Genomic DNA, 18,901 nt, shown 5'->3' with positions numbered 1-18,901 from the left:
TTCTGTTGTTCAGAGTGTAAATGTTATTGCTCAGTCTTCACGTTCACTGGTTCTAACCTCTTTCGTCTCCATTCTGCTATTAAGCTCATTTAGCATGTTTTCATTTCTGTTATTTTACTTTTCAGTTCTATAATTTCTACTTGGTCCTTTTAAAATAATTTCTCATTTTTGCTAAGTTTCCTATTTGTTCATTTATTTCAACTGAGTTCATAATTGTTTGTTGAAGCATTGTTGTGGCTGCTTTGAGCATCTTATAACTCCACCATCTGATTTACTCTACTGTGGTGTCAGCTGATTGTCTTTTCTTATTCAAGTTGTGTTTCTCCTGCTTCTTGTTGTGACAAGCAATATTTGCTTGTATCCTGCACACTTTTAATATTATGCCAAGATTCTTGATCCTATTTAAGTTTCTGATTTTTAACAGACAGTAGCTTTGTTTAGGTTCAGTGTATAGGACCTGGCCTATTTTTGTGAACTGTAATTCCAGTAACAATTTGGTTTTCAGAGCCTTGCAAGGCTAATCTGGTCTAGTTCAGATTTCAGCAAGGTGCAATTTTTTAATAAGCATCTATTCATTTTGTAATTAGAAAAATAAAAACTCACTGTACACATGCATCTTATATACAACATGTTAGTATGGATGACACCAGGGCCAAGTGAATACCAGAGTCAAGAACCAAGAGTCAAGGCCATAGGAGAAGAAACAAGTCATACACTTCAGGGGTGACAGTGGCAGGCAGGACTATCTGACATTCCCAGGTAGCAATAGTTTGTGGGCATGAGGCCTCCGTGCACACTGGGTTATATAACACGTGCTTATTTCAAAGGCACCATCTAGCATCTGAGAGGTGTTTGCCTAGAGGCCAGCCTTGGATTCAAATTTAGGACTTGTGGCTCTGAAGCCACAATGTTACTGGTTGCAAAGTAAGATACAAGATAAAACAATCTTAATTAATTAATTTTACACTTTTAAAAAACAGCTACTAGAAATTTTACTTTATACCCGTGAAACTCATTTGTGATGCACAGGGTTTCTTGTGCTATGGAGATGAGACCATCTCTGTTTGCCGAATCAATAAATCTCTACAGCCGGAGCTTTATTAAGTACTACTATTGAAATAATTGGATAAATTTAGATTCTCTATTTTCCCATTAATCTTGGATTAGTTTTTAATATATAAAATAATGCAATCCTGACATATGTATAATGCTAAATTAAGGTTCATTTAAAAACAGACTCGGTACGCTAAAGTGAATCTCTCTATTGATCTTATTCATGTAATCTTGAAAAAGTTCATATATTGAAATCTACAAATAAAAATTCCATACCCTCTTTCACTGCTGCCATTTTTAGATGCTTGCCAGGTATTTTTTAAACCTCTCAAAATCCTGCAAGTGAAATCTACTTTGAGGATTGGAACACGGAAGTCCAAAGCAGTATCTCGCTCGGAGTCGTCTCTGGCACTGGGATTTCACCAGGACTTTCTGAAGGGCTTTGCAGGGCACCTTGCAGCCTCCAACGTTCTCTTGCTCGTGCAGGGTGGAACGAGCTCCTCCGCATTCTGAAAACCGCCTTTTTCAGTCAGGCAAAGATTGTGGACCACGATCAAATAGACTCATTTGTAGAACTAGGAGAACCCTCCTAATGATCTGACAGTTATTCTTAGGTTTAGTCTCTGAAATCGGTTGCGATTCCCGCTGGACGGCAGGGGGCAGCACCAGGCCGCCTCAGGGCCGGACCCGCGCGGGCGGTGCCGCCGCTTCCCCTCAGGCTGCCGGTGAGGGTGGGTGGGGCAGCCCGTGGCCTGGGCGGAGTCGGGAAGGGCCTGGCGGGCAAGAGCCTCAGACGGAGGGAAGCGGAGGGCGCCTTTCCGCGCTTCTGTTTCCCTGGAGGAAGGAAAGAAGTTGAGAAAATTCAGAGCCAAATGTAGATTTTCTCAAGTGCCTCATTCCACACAGCGATCTTGCTGGTAACCGGGAGTGCGTTTTTTCTGCATCAAATGTTCAAATGCTGTCTTCCGAAATGTTTCTGACTGTGGCAGGAATTTCAAACGAAATCCTAGGAGCTACATGAAGAGTTACAGAAAATCGCGAATTTCCAGGCAACACGCCAGGGATTTGGGGAAGAGAACAGTAAAACGTAACAGAAATAGCAGCTTCCTGACACGGTGGAAGTCATCTGGTGAAGATTTTTTATACATTTTATATCGACTTTTTAATTTCCTAATTTATTAGTAAAGTGTTAACCTAAGAAGTAAGAATGCATTTTGTAGCTCATCATTGTTTAAATAGAGGCTTTGAAATTCAGTCCGTCTTGGTGATTGTAGCCGCCATTACAAAGTGGCTGCGGGAGGGGTCTGGCCCCTGCTCAGCCACTCACTGCTGTGTGATCTTGGGCAGAGCACTTGATGTCTCTGAGCCCGTCTCCTGAAGCCCAAAGCCAGGCTGTAATATCTGTGTCGGCTGTTCGGTGAGGAAAGATGCCTCATCTCTAGCTCTTCCTCAAGGCTATGAATATAATCAAAGGCGGATGCTCAGGGCTGTGAATAACAGTTCAGTGACGCAGCGTTTTATCCAGTGCATTCCTCTTCCCAGGCGTCTGTGACATCGTCTTACGGACCAGCTGCCCCACTCTGGGACATTTACATCGCTTTGCAGTGGCCGCACTGACAGTCGACAGCTGCGCCAGGACTTAAGGCTCCAGCCTGGTCCCCTCCTTGCTTCCCAGCACTGCCTGGTCAAATGGTGGAGGACAAAGTGGAGGCAGAAGACGGAGGCGCAGCTGACACGTGGACTAAGGGCTCTCCAGGCATTCCGACTTCTGAAGAGGTGGCTGACAGACAGCCTGAGCTCCATGGAAAGGTTGGGATAAAGAGCCTGGTGTGATTGTCTACTCCAAATTCATGACTTTACAGATGGGCTTCAGCCAATGGTTTGGGTCCCAAGCTGTTGTTATTATTATTATTATTATTATCATTATCATTTAAGACAGTCTCGCTCTGTCACCCAGGCTGGAGTGCAGTGGTGCGATCTTGGCTCACTGAAGCCTCCGCCTCCCGGGTTCAAGTGATTCTCCTGCCTCAGCCTCCCGAGTAGCTGGGATTACAGGTGCCTGCCACCACGCCCGGCTAATTTTTTTGTATTTTTAGTAGGAACGGGGTTTCACCATGTTGGCTAGGCTGGTCTCAAACTCCTGACCTTAAGTGATCTGCCTGCCTCGGCCTTCCAAAGTGCTGGGATTACAGGCATAAGCCACCGTGCACGGCCCCAAGCTGCTTTTAGAATGGCTTTCACTTTCTTATATGTAATAGTGAAAAATTTAAAAATGTAAAGACAAGCTGGATGTCATGTTTGAATAGGGAAATTAATCCCATAAAGAGCAGCACATCCACGTGATGGGGTATTAGGAGGCCCTTAATAGCCAAGGGTTAGCCTTTTTGATGACATAGAAAAATATGAGATATGATATCGAGTGAAAAGGGAGGTTATAAAATGTCATGTGTAGTGCAATCACAAGTGTATGCACACATGCGGTAGAGAGAGACTGGGCGGACAGCACTAACCAATTACCAGGGCTGTCTCCTGACTTTTATCCTTTAGGTATTTTTTGTGGTTTCCAAATTTTTCAATGCACATTTATTATCTTAGGAGCAGGAAAAAACTTATTTTTGCCAATGAAATAAAAATAAATTTGGGCCAGGCATGGTAGCTCACTTCTGTAATTACAGCACTTTGGGAGTCTGAGGTGGGTGGGTTGCTTGAGCCCAGGAGTTCGAGACCAGTCTAGGCAACATGTCAAGACCTCATCTCTACAAAAAATTAAAACATGAGCTGGGTATGGTGGCATATGCCTGTAGTCCCAGCTACTCAGGAGGCTGAGGTGGGAGGATTACTTGAGTCTGGGAGGTCAATGCTGCAGTGAGCCGTGATGACACCAGTGCACTCCAGCCTGGATGACAGAGTGAGACCCTGTCTCAACAACAAAACAATCAAGTGTGTTGGTGAATATTTGAAGATAGTTTCTCAAACTAAAAGATGCCCAAAGAAAACCTTGGAAATATAAAAAGAATGCATGAATTGAAAACAAAAAGCCATAATACAAGACTCTAAAGATCTGGAATGAAAGCTAATAAGAGACTGGTAGGTCAAATGAGAGCAAAGCATTTGAATTTGACTGGATTGTTTTCTCACTGGAAATAGTGATTCTATTAGTTCATCATTAACACATTTTTTGACTGGAAAACTGCTATAGGATCCCAGGGAGGACTACATTTGAACAGAGGAAGTGGACAGTGTTACAGTCTCTGTTCTAGCTCTTGGTTCTAGAATAGGAGAGTTAAGAGCACCAATTTGGGATGAAGAAAGCAGAAAGCAATTATCGATATCAATCAAGAGAGCAGAACAGCCTCTCTCCCTCCATCCTCCCTCTGCCCTCTTCTCCCTTCCTCCTTCTCTGCTTTCCTTTCACTCTGTGTATGTTAGCTTTGGCCCCATTCCATAAGGCAAGATAAAAATGTTAGGCATGATAAATTTGTGACTGTTACTAACATTTAGGATTTTTTTTTTTGAGATGGAGTTTCACTCTTGTTGCCCAGGCTGGGTGCAATGGCGCAATCTCGGCTCACTGCAACCTCTGCCTCCCGGGTTCAAGCAATTCTTCTGCCACAGCCTCCCAAGTAACTGGGACTACAGGCGCATGCCACCATGCCCGGCTAATTTCTTTTGTATTTTTAGTAGAGACAAGGTTTCACCGTGTTGGCCAGGATGGTGTCGATCTCCTGACCTTGTGATCTGGCTGCCTCAGTCTCCCAAAGCACTGGGATTACAGGCGTGAGCCACCACACCTGGCACATTTAGGATCGTTATATGGAATTCTTCATATCTTCTAAGTTTTAAAACAACAAAATCTACCAAATATTAGAGATTTAGTAGTTAAATAAAATAATGAGGAAAGAGCAAAGACTTGCCCAGTTTTAGGTGGAGTAAATTCTGGAACTTTTAATACAAAGATAGGCTGGGAAACTGCAAAGATAACTTCGCGGTTCTTCTTGTGTGCAAATCTGTGATCATGGATGGAGAAGCCTGGAGGAGAATCGGAAGGCAAGGTCAAACTTTATGGGATGCGATCCATTTGGTTCTTTCAATAAGAATCCAAAATTGATAAAATACTACAGTTTGTGTTTCTTAGCTGAGAATGCAGGCGCGAGGAAGTAAAATGATTTATTCTCATCAGTAGTAGAGCTACCCAACCCCAGTCTCCGGCCTCAAGCTCTTTCTGTGCTTTATTAAATCAGCTGCTTTTAAACAGAAAACCGACTTTGCACACCAGACTATAATGCAGGTCTTGCTTTGGGAATATTTACATGGTAATCTTATAGTCACATTATACACTAAATAAATGTTAGCTGGGCCATTGTGTAGAAATATAACTTGTGCAAAATAAAACCGTTAATGTGTAAAACACATGATGGAGGAGTTTCTTCGTTTTGAGTGTCTGCCTCAAATTATACAGACTCATCTGTAAATTCCAGCTGTATCTTTAAAAATACATTCAAGCTAACGTTCAGTAAAATGAACACATAGCAGTGGCAGTGCATGGTTGGTCACTAGCCCACTCAATTGTTTTGTGAGGCAGATGAAATATAAAAATATGACAAAGAACAAATGTTTTCCTCTCCTATGCAGAGGTGAACTGAAGCCTGCTGCCGCCAGGGTAATTTATAACATATATTTATAGAAATAAATGGCCCGTCTGGGCATTCATGTGTTTCAAATCAATCATGGAGTACAATGCTCAGTGCCGAGGGAAAAGAGAGTTATTCAGAAGGTCTTTTGAGACCTCCTCTGACCACGGTGGTGGCTCACGGAAGAGTTTGCAGCTGCAGGTTCTGTGGTGGACAGAGGCTCTCCATCTTTACATTATTAATCTGGGTGAAGCGCTTTGTTCAAGCAGAAGGGGAATAAGCGCTCTAATCATCCGGAAACTCATTAACTTCTTTCTTTCAAATGCCTTACCAGATTTCTCCCTTGATGCTTTCCTTTAATTCCTTAGGACTGAAGGGCTAAAGACACCGGAGAGTGGATTAAAATATATTAAGCAATCACAAATGTCTGAATGCGAGGCACTGCCATACAGCTAGAAAGCAACAGCCTGGGGGCTCGCTGCACAGATTCGAACACTGGTCTCCCCCGACCATGAACTTGGGCAGGCTACTCACAACTTCAGATTGCAGCTTCCACTTCTATAAAATGGGGAGAACAAGACTGACCTTGTTCAGTTGTCGTGAGGATTGGAGATATAACTGCTAAGCGCCTGGCATAAGGAGCAATAGTGCAGTGATCATAACTTATGAAAACAGCAGTGACATCCCGGGGCTACAGAGGCACAGCAGGAAGTGTGGACCCCAGGACTCTTCTGGGCTCTCTGTAGCCATGGCCCTGGGGCACCTGGGTTCTCCTACCCTCTGGCTTCCAGAAGCTTAATAGATTTGATTGGCCACAAGGAATATCCTGTCATGAAAATCAATATTTTAGAGCAAGATGAATCCGGAAAGAGGCTTTGAGAAGGTTTTATAGGCCTGAAAAGGGGGGACACGGAGCTCACCTCACATGGCTGGGGATGAGTCGGACCTGACTGGGGCATGCCCAACTGCTACCTTCAACCTGACTCCAAAGGTCTTGACCTTCCAGAGTGATCTGACCTCAGAACCCGACATTCCAGATGTCACAGGCCACCTGGGCGAACACAGATGTCTCAGCACACACTTCTCGTTACCTCATCCAGTCCTCACAGCAGCCCTGGCCAGAGCCGTGGGAACTGTGAAGCGCTGTTAACGCTACCGAGAGAATGAATCCACCCTTATCTCAAGCCCGGGCGACAGAATGAGAACACTAAACCAATTTACAAAGAAAACCAGTTTATAAGTAAACTGAAGTTAAAGTTCATGGCAAGTGCATTATTAAATGGGCCATATGAGGAAGAGCAAGATGAGAGAAGATTAAAATATTAGTCATGGAATTTTGTGTCCAAACAAGGACATTTCATCACCATTATGAAAAGCCATTTGTATTCTTTTAATTTTTTTTTTTTTTTTTTAGACAGAATCTTGCTTTGTGGCCCAGGCTAGAGTGCAGTGGCATGATCTTGGCTCACAGCAACCTCTGCCTCCCGGGTTGAAGCAATTCTCCTGTCTCAGTTCCTTAGTAGCTGGGATTACAGGCAAACGCCACTGCGTTTGACTAATTTTTGTGTTTTGAGTAGAGACGGGGTTTCGCCATGTTGGCCAGGCTGGTCTTGAACCCCTGGCCTCAAGTGATCTACCTGCCTTGGCCTCTCAAAGTGCTGGGATTACAGGTGTGAGCTAAATTGTGTTTTAAAATTAAATTAAAATACGTTTAGAATCAAAGAAACAGTGTTCCCCTTAAACACCGTACTCAAAAACTTAATATGCCTCAAAAACCATAACTATAGACCTGAGTTATAAGACAGGAGAATATAGGCGAAAATGATTCTGGAGAAGAGGCGAGTAGTGGCTTCTGCTTGCCAACCCGGAGAGAGAGGCAAAAAGCATCCTTCGATCCTAGCGATATTTATAGTAAAGCCTTATCAAATGTCAACCTTTGAAAATTAATTCCAATTTTTTTTAAGTATAAGAAGAAACACTACATGCTCATAAAGCAAGGTAACAGAAAGGAGAGTGGTTTAAAAGACTTCTTGACTTCTAAAGTAATTTATCCATCTACTTTCAACAGTTTAATGACATTTTCCTGAAAGATAGGAGTTTTTCAAAGCCTGGTTGAAGTTTCAATCCGTTGATATGATGTCAGAACAACAAATCATTCTGATCTCATAAAAGAAAAGTGAGTATAAATTTATAAATTAATTGTAATTTTAAAGATTGTTCACTAGTTTTAGTCAATCAATCAGAAGCTCGTTATATTAATTGGGTTGAGTACTGATAACCTCATTAATCATACAGCTTCCAGTTTAGGCAGGTTGAATGCATTTTTCCCCTATAATATCAAGTGTGACATGAGAGATAGAATATAAAAGAATTTTAAAACTAATCCACATCATGGAGAGAAGAAACAGACTCACACAGAGACGGATGGGATGATTTGCAGCCGTCTTTGGGAATTCTCTACCGCAGCATCCCACCAGCGTCGCCTCAGCTAAAAGGATCCATTTCATGGAGAAGAGATGACACAGTGGGTGCACAAGTGTGGGATTCGTAGTCTTAGCGTGGACTAATGCAAACTGTGGACCTCAGTTAATAATCATGTTTTAATATTGGTCCATTCACTGTGCACTAATGCAAGATGCTAATTATAGGAGAAAGCTGCAGGGGGTGGGGAGATGGGGAGAGGCGTGTGACAGTCTGTACTATCTTCTCAATTTTTCTGTAAATCTAAAATGGTATAAAAATGGTATAAAATCTAAAATGGTATAAAACATAAGGTGTAGGCTGGGCGCAGTGGCTCATGCCTGTAATCCCAGCACTTTGGGAGGCCAAGGCAGGCGGATCACGAAGTCAGGAGTTTGAGACCAGCCTGGCCAACACAGCGAAACCCCGTCTCTACTAAAAAAAAAATAAATAAATAAAAATAATTTGGCGGGCCTGGTGGCATGCGCCTGTAGTCCCAGGTACTCAGGAGGCTGAGGTAGGAGAATCTCTTGAACCTGGGAGGCAGAGGTTATAGTGAGCCGAGATCACGCCACTGCACTCCAGCCTGGGCAACAGAGTGAGACTCCGTCTATAAGAAAAAACAAAAAACAAAAAACCATAGCAAAGTAGTTTTAGATTATAACTCAAAATATAAACTAAATGCCCATAAATACTAATATAAATAAACTATTGAATAAATAAATAAATGAGGGAGAATAGACAACTCTCTCAGTCAGAACAATGGTAAATAATTTATGTGGAGATTCTATCCGTAGGGAAGTGGAGCGTAAGGACCCATTTATTAGGTGTGGGCTGCGTAATGACTTGTTTCCAAAGACTACAGTATGGAAAGAAAAAGAAAAAGAATAACCTCATAGAATAACTTTACCTGACAAACAGCACCCCAAGTCAGGTGATCAAAGTTATTACCACCAACAGTGACAAGTCATGTTGACAGTATGCACCCTTGATAATACGCGATCAGAACTGTACTTTACCTCTGTGGATTTAGTGCTTTTATATTTGGTGTAACTTGTGAGATACTTTGGTTTAACTCTGCCATCTTTATATTCTTTTATCCCTCTTGCAGTATGTTCATTTTTCTTTCTTTTTTTTTTGTATTGATAGAAACCTTTTATTGTCTAATAATTTACTTTTTTTTTTTTTTTTGAGACGGAGTCTCGCTCTGTCACCCAGGCTAGAGTGCAGTGGTGCGATTTTGGCTCACTGCAACCTCCACCTTCCAGGTTCAAGCGATTCTCCTGCCTCAGCCTCCTGAGTAGCTGGGACTATACAGGCGTGCACCACGATGCCCGGCTAATTTTTTGTATTTTTAGTAGAGACAGGGTTTCACCATGTTAGCCAGGATGGTCTCCATCTCCTGACCTCATGATCCGCCCACCTCAGCCTCCCAAAGTGCTCGGATTACAGGCATGAGCCACCGTACCCGGCGATAATTTACTCTTTATTAGTTTGGTAGTTATCAGTATTTTCACTCTTCACTTAATGGTTTCCCTAGAAACTACAACAAATATCCTTGACATATCAAAGTTTAATATAAATGGTACTTTTACCTCTTCTAGGACATTTCAAAGATAACAGAGCACTTTAATAACCTTTACCATCTTCTTTATTGGTGAGATATTTTTGTTATGTATTTAAGTTTGCATATGTTAAACCTAAAACATTGTTTTTTCTAATCAATATCCATTCATATTTATCCTGTATTCATGGCATCCACTGTTGTGTGTTCCTGCCTACAGTGCTAGCCTTCATCTAGTATCATTTTTCTTCTGCCTGAAGGAAATGTTCTTTAGTGTTTCATTTACTATAAATCTGCTGGTGGTAAATCTTTTTCATTTCCGTTCTTCTAAAAAAGCCTTTGTCTCTCTTTCTTTGTAAAATGTATTTAGGCTGAGTATAGAATTCTAGATTGGCAGTTGTTTTCTTTCTGCACTTGGAAATATAATTCCATCTTCATCTGGCCTCTATGTTTTCTTTCTGCTGAAATATCAACTATCAGGTTAATTGGTGCGCCTTTGACGATAACCTCTTTTTTCCTCTGGCTATTAAGACTGTCTCTGTTTATGCTCTCCGAGGATTTTGCTTACATTTGCCTTGGCATGGCTTTCCTTAGGCAAGTGTGGCTGTGGTTTGTGGCACTTTTATCATTGCCTTGATGTCTTTTGCCATATTGGGAGTGTCACTGGCCATGTTCTCTTCAGTTATTGTCTCTGACACATTTTCTCTCTCCCCTCCTTCTGGATTCCAATTATATGAATGTTATGCTTTTTCACTCTGTCCCCTATGTATTTCATATTCTTTCTCATATTTTAAATCCTTTTCTCAGCATGTTTTCATGTGTCTGTTTTCTTCATGTCACCACCATTTTTTTTTTTAGTTGTATCTAAACTGCTGTTAAGGTCACACGTTGATTTTTAATTTCAGTTAATGTTTTTTAGTTCTAGAGTTCCTACTGGCTTTTTTTGGTTGTTGTTCTCTAAATTCTTTGCCAAACATTCCCAGTCTTTTCTTTGATTTCCCTTGAGCATCTTATTCACAGTGCATTGTCTGTAACACCTGTAAATCTCTTTCTAGTTTTCTGTTGTTTCTCTTGGTTTTCCAAAACACTCGTTGTCTCCTCACCTGACTGGTTAAATTGTATTGTCTGACTGAGACACTATGTGAAAGCTTATAGAGGTACTTTGAGGCTAGAATGAAGTTTTATTTCTCTAATGGGGATTTATGTTTGATTCTTGCAAGTACTAGGGGCACTAGCAATCCTGCACACCATCTTAATCCAATCATAAGTTAATTTAAAGCTGAGCACAAATCCCTAAAGAGGACAATCTATTTACAGCTTAGTCTGTATTCTGCAATTTTACCATCAGTTCCCAACCCAGATCCCTAAGCAACCTTAAGAGCCCATTAGTCAGGCTGACAGACCAGCCACCACTCTCTTCCTTAGCATGCCATAAACTCCAATTTTTGTTTTTGTAAGATCAGAAATAAGTTTAAAGTAAGTTTCAGCTTGTCAGTATCCCAGCCATTTCTTCTGGAAATTGGAGGAAATCCATGGGGGAAAAGCATTTCAAATGCCAAGGTCATCCTTCTATATTTTCTTATTCTCCCAAATCTTGGTTCCCAGGTTTTTTCACTGCATTATGTTCCAGTACCTTTGAACATATGGTTTTTATATTGTATCCACTATTTCCATGTGTTTGCAATGGGAGGATTGGTCTGAATTAACTAGTCTTTCATTACCCAAAATAGAAGTCTGGAAATGTTAGAATAATAGAAGTCATTCAATCTGAACAACAAAGAGAAAATTTATTTTTTAAAAATGAAGAAAGCCTCAGAGACTCATGGGACTGTAACAAAATAATTAACATCCACATCACCAGGGTTCTAGAAGGAGAGCAGAATGTGCATAGGACTAAAAAGTTGTCAAGGAATAATGTCTGAAAAATCCCCAAATTTGGCAAAAGACATAAACCTATAGATTCAAGAAGCTGAACAAACTCAAGGAAACCATGTCAAGACATTTCATAGTCAAACTCCGAAAAACTGAAGACAAAGAAAAAAAAATATTGAAAACAGCCAGAGAGAAATAACATTCTAGCATCAGGGGAAAACTATCTGAATGAAAGAAAAGTTCTCACTACAAACCACAAAGGCCAGAAGGAAGTGGCACAACATTTATCAAGTGTTAACTCAGAATTCTATATCTTGTGAAAATAGTCTTCAGGAATGAAAGGAGAGTCAAGATATTTCACATGGAGGAAAACAAAAAGAATTTGCTGCCATCATACCTATCCCAAAAGAATGGGTAGTTCTTGAAATAGGAAATGATAAAAGACAGAATCACGAAACATCAGGAAGAAAGTACAATGAAAAGAATGAAAATATGAATAACTACAATAGGCTCTCTTCTACTCTTGAGTTTTCTAAATTATATATGAGGCACAGACAGTACCACCATTTAGCGTGGTTCTCAATGTTTGTAGAGGAAATATTTATACCATAAACAGGGGAATGTAAAGGGACATAAAAGGAGATTGGGTTCATTCACACCATAAAATATCAACAGCAGTAGACAGAAATAAGTTATGTACATGTAAAGTAGCACCTAAAGAAACTCCTCAAAAAAGATGCACTGGGAAACATTATGGACAAATCAAACTGGAATTCTAAAAAAAATTGTTCAAATAATTCACAAGAAAGCACAAAAAAGAGAGAAATGGAAAACAGAGAATGAATAGAAAACAAAAAATATAATAGCAGACTCAAGCCTTACATATCAAATTACATCAAATGTAAATGGTCTAAATATACCAACTAGAAGAAAGAGATTAGAAGGCAGCATTAAAAAAACATGGCCCAACTATATACTGTCTATCCTTCAATCACAATCACATAGTAGAATGAAAGGGGAAAAAAATAGAAAAATATATATACCATGCAAACAATCAAAAGAGGCAGTCCTATTAATATCAGATAAAGTAGACTTCAGAGCCAAGACAATTATATAATGAGATAAAGGTCAATTTGCTAAGATGGCATAGCAATTTTAAACATATATACACTAAACGACAGAGCTGCAAAATGTATTAATTGGCTGGGCAGGGTGGCTCACGCCTGTAATCCCAGCACTTTGGGAGGCCGAGACGGGTGGATCACGAGGTCAGGAGATCAAGACCATCCTGGCTAACACGGTGAAACCCCGTCTCTACTAACAATACAAAAAAATTAGCTGGGTGTGGTGGCGGGTGCCTGTAGTCCCAGCTACTTGGGAGGCTGAGGCAGGAGAATGGTGTGAACCCAGGAGGTGGAGCTTGCAGTGAGCTGAGATTGCACCACTGCACTCCAGCCTGGGTGACAGAGCGAGACTCCGTCTCAAAAAAAAAAAAATGTATTAATTGATAGAGCTGAAAAGAGAAACAGCAATCCACAATTATTGTTAGAGACCCTACTCTCCTTTCCTGCCAATTGATAGAACAACTAAACAGAAAATTCACAAGGACAGAGAACAACTTATGAACAATCAACTGGATCTAATGGGTATTTGGAGAACATGGCGATCAACAACAGCAGAGTATATATTCTTTTCAGGTGCCCACAAAACATATAAAAAGATATACCACTTCTGACTATCAAACAAACCTCAACATATTTAAAAGAATTAAAATCTTAGTCTGTCTTCTCTTACCCCCACTAGAAATCAACAACAAAATAACAGGAAAATCTCCAAACACATGAAAAAGAAATAACACACTTTTCATTATCCATGGGTCAAAGAATAAGGATCAAGAGAAATACGTAAAAGTACACTCAACAGAATAAACATGAAAATACAACATATCAAAATTCAAAAGCTCAGCAAAGCAGTGCTTAGACAAAAATTTATAGCACTAAATGTTTACATTAGAAAAGAGGAAAAGTCTCAAACAATAACCTAAGTGTTCACCTCAAGAATCTAGAAATAGAAGAGCAAATAAACCCAAAGCAAACAGAATGAAGGAGATAATGAAGAGATTAATGAAATAAAAGCAGAGACATAACAGAAGAAACAAGACAAAAAGATGATTCTCTGAAACTTAGATAGCTGCAGGTTTATTTTATAGATGACCTTTATCAGGTTGTGAAAGTTTCTTTGTAGTCATAGGTTGGGAGTTTTTATTATGAAAGGGTTGGTTTTGTCAAATGCTTTTTCTGTGGCTATTAGAAGGTCATATGGATTTTTTCTTTTATTCTATTGAGGAGTTATGACATTAATTGGCTTTCAGATGTTAGCCCAACCTTGCATTCCTCAGATAAACCCCACTTGGTCATGTTGCTGGATTTAATCTGCAATCACTTTGTTAAAAAGTTGTACCTTTCTCATTTTATAGTTTTCTTATGATGTGTTTGCCTGGCTTTGGTATCAGGTTAATACTGGCCTTGTAAAATATTTGGGAACTGTTATTTTGTCTCTATTTCCTGTAAGATTGATATCATTTGTTTCTTAAGCATTTGAGAAAATTCACCAGTGAAGCCATTTGGCTCAGATCTTTTCTTTGTGGGCATGTAGTTAACTACTAATTCAACCTGGTTACTTATACATCTGTTCAAATTTTCTATTCATTGTCGGTCAGTGCTCATAATTTATGTCTCTTTAGGAATTTGTCCATTTTATCTAAATTATCTATTTTTTAAACATTTTAAAATTTCTTTTTTTTTTTTTTTTTTTTTTTTTTTGAGACGGAGTCTCGCTCTGTCGCCCAGGCTGGAGTGCAGTGGCGCGATCTCGGCTCACTGCAACCTCCGCCTCCTGGGTTCACGCCATTCTCCTGCCTCAGCCTCCCGAGTAGCTGGGACTACAGGCGCCCGCCACCACGCCCGGCTAATTTTTAGTATTTTTAGTAGAGACGGGGTTTCACCGTGTTAGCCAGGATGGTCTCGATCTCCTGACCTCGTGATCCACCCGCCTCGGCCTCCCAAAGTGCTGGGATTACAGGCGTGAGCCACCGCGCCCGGCCACATTTTAAAATTTCTTTGTGACATTTTTAGTTTCACCATGGACCCTTGTATGTTATTTCTTTTATTCCTGATTTGGCATGTTTCTGTTTTTTTCTTTTCCTTTTGGCTTGTCCAGTCTAGCAAATCTGATCAGTTTGTTTTCCTAGAATCAACTTCTTTTAGTTTCTTCTGTTTTCCGTATTTGTCTTACTGTTTTCTAGGTCACTGTTTGCCATTCCGATCTTTTTTTTTTTTCTTTTTTTTTGAGATGGAGTCTTGCTCTGTCACCCAGGCTGGAGTGCAGTGGCATGGTCTCAGCTCACTGCAACCTCCGCCTACTAGGTTCAAAGGATTCTTCTGTCTCAGCTTCCCGAGTAGCTGGGATTGCAGGCACGCGGCAGCATGCCTGGCTAATTTTTGTGTTTTTAGTAGAGATGGGGTTTCACCATGTTGGATAGGCTGGTCTCAAACTCCTGACCTCAGGTGATCTGCCCTTGACCTCCCAAAGTTTTGGAATTTAGATACAGTCTCTCTCTCTGTCCCCCAGGCTGGAGAGCAGTGGTGTCATCGTGGCTCACTGCAACCTCTGCTTCCTGGGTTCAAGCGATTCTCTTGCCTCAGCCACCTGAGCAGCTGGGATTACAGGTGCATACAACTACGCCCAGCTAATTTTTGTATTTTTGTAGAGATGGGGTTTTACCATGTTGGCCAGCCTTGTCACAAACTCCTGACCTCAGGTGATCCACCCACTTCGGCCTCCCAAAGTGCTGGGATTACAGGTGTGAGCTACCGCGCCCAGCATCCATTCTGATCTCACTCCCCTTCCTTCTACTTAGTTTGAGCTTGATTTGGTTTTCCTTTTCTAGATTCCTGGTGCGGAAGCTTAAACTATTCCTTTAATCTCTTTCTTTCTAATGCAAGGATCAAAACTTAGCAGCATCCCGTCAATATTTTGAAATGTTTCTTTCTTTTTCGAAACTAGTTTTATTGAAACAGAGTTGGAATGCAACATGCTGCCTGGAAAGTTGGCTGGCTGCAGCCCAAATGCCCTGTGGGATCTTTCAGGTCTGACCACGGGCGATGACAAAGGCCCCACCTGGCTGCCTCATGGTGTGTGGCCAGTGCACTGCCGTGTCTGAAGGCTGTTGTGGGGAAGGACCTGGGTGCCCTGGGTATCCCCTGTGCCCAACCCAGGCACCTCCCTTCCGAGACCACATGGGTCCCTTGGCTGAGGCCTGTCTTAGGTACCTCTGCCAAAGCCTCCTTTTCGGGGGGCCTGGAAGACATTTTTCCCACTCTGACTTTGTATTCAGCACTTTTCCACTCTCAGCTGCCTCCCTCTCTCTCTTCTCCTGACTCCAGGGCCATAGAATGGCAGAAACCTTTTGTTAGGGGCTCTCTGGGCAGTGAGAGAGTATCCCTTCACTGCTGTCTTCACAGACACACCTAACCTTCACCCAGTGCCGTGGGGGAAAATGAAACACCAGGGTGGGGGCTGGCACCCTCAGTGAGGCCTCTGGTTTCTACTTCTGCCGGGAGTGACACCTGCCTGGTGGAACCTGCGTTTGGCCTTTGACCCACCCACCACCCGGCACCTGGCAGCCGGCCCCTCTCGCTCAGCACCTCACAATGCACAGATTAAAAGTGTGTTGTTTGTTACATTTAAGAACCAGTATTGAAGCATTATGAATCAAAGTCCATACTTTGAATTATTCAGACTACCTAGTTTTATCTACTATCTATGTCGGTTGTGAACTATTCCATCCTATGTCCAGGCATAATGCAGAGAATGGTGTCCTGGCCACCTTGGGGGTAACCATGGCCATAGGTCATTATCACAGAGTCCAGATGTTCCATCTGGAGCCAACCAGTAAACATCCGGTCACTATGCCCACTCAGTGGCATGCCAGCCAGGACTCTGTAACACAATGGTGTAGATGCACTGTTCTCTGGGTTCCATCCCGTATCTCCAGTGCTCCTGGGCCAGGGATTTTTGATATGATTCTTTTGTTCCCAATGTAAAGGGGCACGTGAACTAAGTTGACCAAAAGAGAGGGTAAGTCAGGTGAAACCATCCCAAGTTTGTGTTATGCCATCCTGATACTGAGTGGTCTAATCTCTCAGTTGGCGTAGTACCAGCATTAAGGTATGTGGACTTTTACTGGAAAGCTCTTCCTATGGCTTTGCTTTGTAAAGTATTATTAACAGGCCAGTGATGCACACTAGCCTTCATCATACTAGTGCTAAGCACCAATGACTGTCCTGAGAAACACAGACACACTTCTGATATTCTGTCTACTCTTGTCCTTGAAGAGGAGCTGCCACCATGGTAGGCCAGAACCACCAGAAAGGGGCGCGAGGCCACACACCTAACGAGTGTTGTCCTGTAATTTACTAGCACAGGCCCAAGCTTACTGCAAGAAGATGTTTGTTTCATGGGCAATGGCTGGTGATAGTAGCAACAAAACAGAAGAACTAGGGACAAAAAGAAGGAAGTGTGGTGGGAACTTGTAAAGGAAGACCTTCCTCATCTACTGACGATGATTATATTAAGGGTTTGTCTAGATACAGGCCTGGTCAGGTGTCTTGAGAAGGCTGATCGCCTCACATGTCGTTTTCTTCTCATCCTTGTCGGTTCTGGAGAGTTTTAGTTTTAGATCACCAATTTGAGATGAAGTCCAAATTGACAAAGCAGCTTTCCTTGCATGGGTGGCAGGTATCCAGGAATCAACTCCTTTAAGCTTAGTGGCACAAGGGTTGGTTAGGAGTCCCTGATAAGGTTCCTTCCTCCTTGGTGGAGAAAGTCCTTTAAAGGATGCTGTTTCCTACAAAGTCTCCTGGCTGAAGTATGTGTTCCTTGAGTTTTTGCTTCTTGGAGCTCACTGTGGAAAGAATCTTTTACTAAATAACAGTTTTTACTTAGGTGCCTTATGAGGCTGCTGCAATAATACAACCTGTCCCTTTTTAATATCATCGATTTACAATTTCCTGGAGACAATTTCATAGGTCTGTCCGTTATAATTTCAGATGAAGACAGTTGGTGTTTACCCATAAGGGCTGATCTTAGGTGAAGCAAAAACAAGAAAGAGCTTCCAGTCAAGGGAGTTTTAAAACTTCAGTTAATTTTGCCAAATGAGTTTTGATTATTCTGCTTGTGCATTCTACTAACCCAGATGACTGGGGTGATAGGCACAATGGAAATGCTGGAAAATGGGCCAGATTTTGCATACTGACTGGATTACTTGTGCAGTGAAATGAGTGCCTGTGTTGCTATAAAGTTCTTGAGGAACTCCCCAAGTCGGAATAATTTTCTCTAAGATAATTTTACTTACCGCCAAGGCTGCTGCTTTTCTGCATGGAAATGCTTCTACCCATGAGAAAATACACAAACCATCACTAGGATGTGCCTGTATCTTTGTGACGGTGGTAGCTGAAAAAATCTAGTTGCCATACCTCGAAAGGGCCTTCTGGTAAAGGAAAATGACATGGAGAACTGGGTCAAAGTTTCCTTGCATTATATTCTGGGAAGACAGCCGTGACTGTATACCTATGAGCAACAGTTGGAGTAGGTTTCCGACAACATTGTTCTCCTCAAGAAATCAATAATCTTATCAGGGCTCCAGTGAGTCACATCGTGTATGCACGTTAAGAAAGATGGCTGGACCGGGCGCGGTGGCTCACGCCTGTAATCCCAGCACTTTGGGAGGCCGAGGCGGGCACATCACGAGGTCAAGAGATCGAGACCATTCTGGCTAACAGAGTGTAACCCCGTCTCTACTAAAAATACAAAAAATTAGCCGGGCATGGTGGCAGGTGCCTGTAGTCCCAGCTACTCAGGAGGCTGAGGCAGGAGAATTGCGTGAACCCAGGAGGTGGAGTTCACGCCATTGCACTCCAGCCTGGGCAACAGAGCAAGACTCCGTCTGAAAAAAAAAAAAAAAAAAAAGAAAGATGGTTGTAACTTAGTTGGAAGTATGAGTAGAACATTTGGTCAAACCGTACATCAGTCTCAGAAGAGGATGTGCCACTTTTGTTTCCCAATTTTCTCGTCCTGTTTTTGGAGATTTAGATTGAGCTAATTTTACATAAAAATCTAACTTCCTTAAAGGCCAAAATGGTTTGATCTTTTTGTTCAGATATGTTTATGGCCACCCTGTTTGCTATACTACCTGATAACTGGCTTATCTTTTTTTTTGAGTGTCTTTGAATGGCCTGGAATCTTGATAATGGCTAATGAT

The sequence above is a fragment of the Gorilla gorilla genome, chromosome 14 (genome assembly GCF_029281585.2).
Source record: "Gorilla gorilla gorilla isolate KB3781 chromosome 14, NHGRI_mGorGor1-v2.1_pri, whole genome shotgun sequence".
NCBI classification, from domain to species: Eukaryota; Metazoa; Chordata; class Mammalia; order Primates; family Hominidae; genus Gorilla; species Gorilla gorilla.
Note: the sequence above shows the minus strand (reverse complement) of the source record.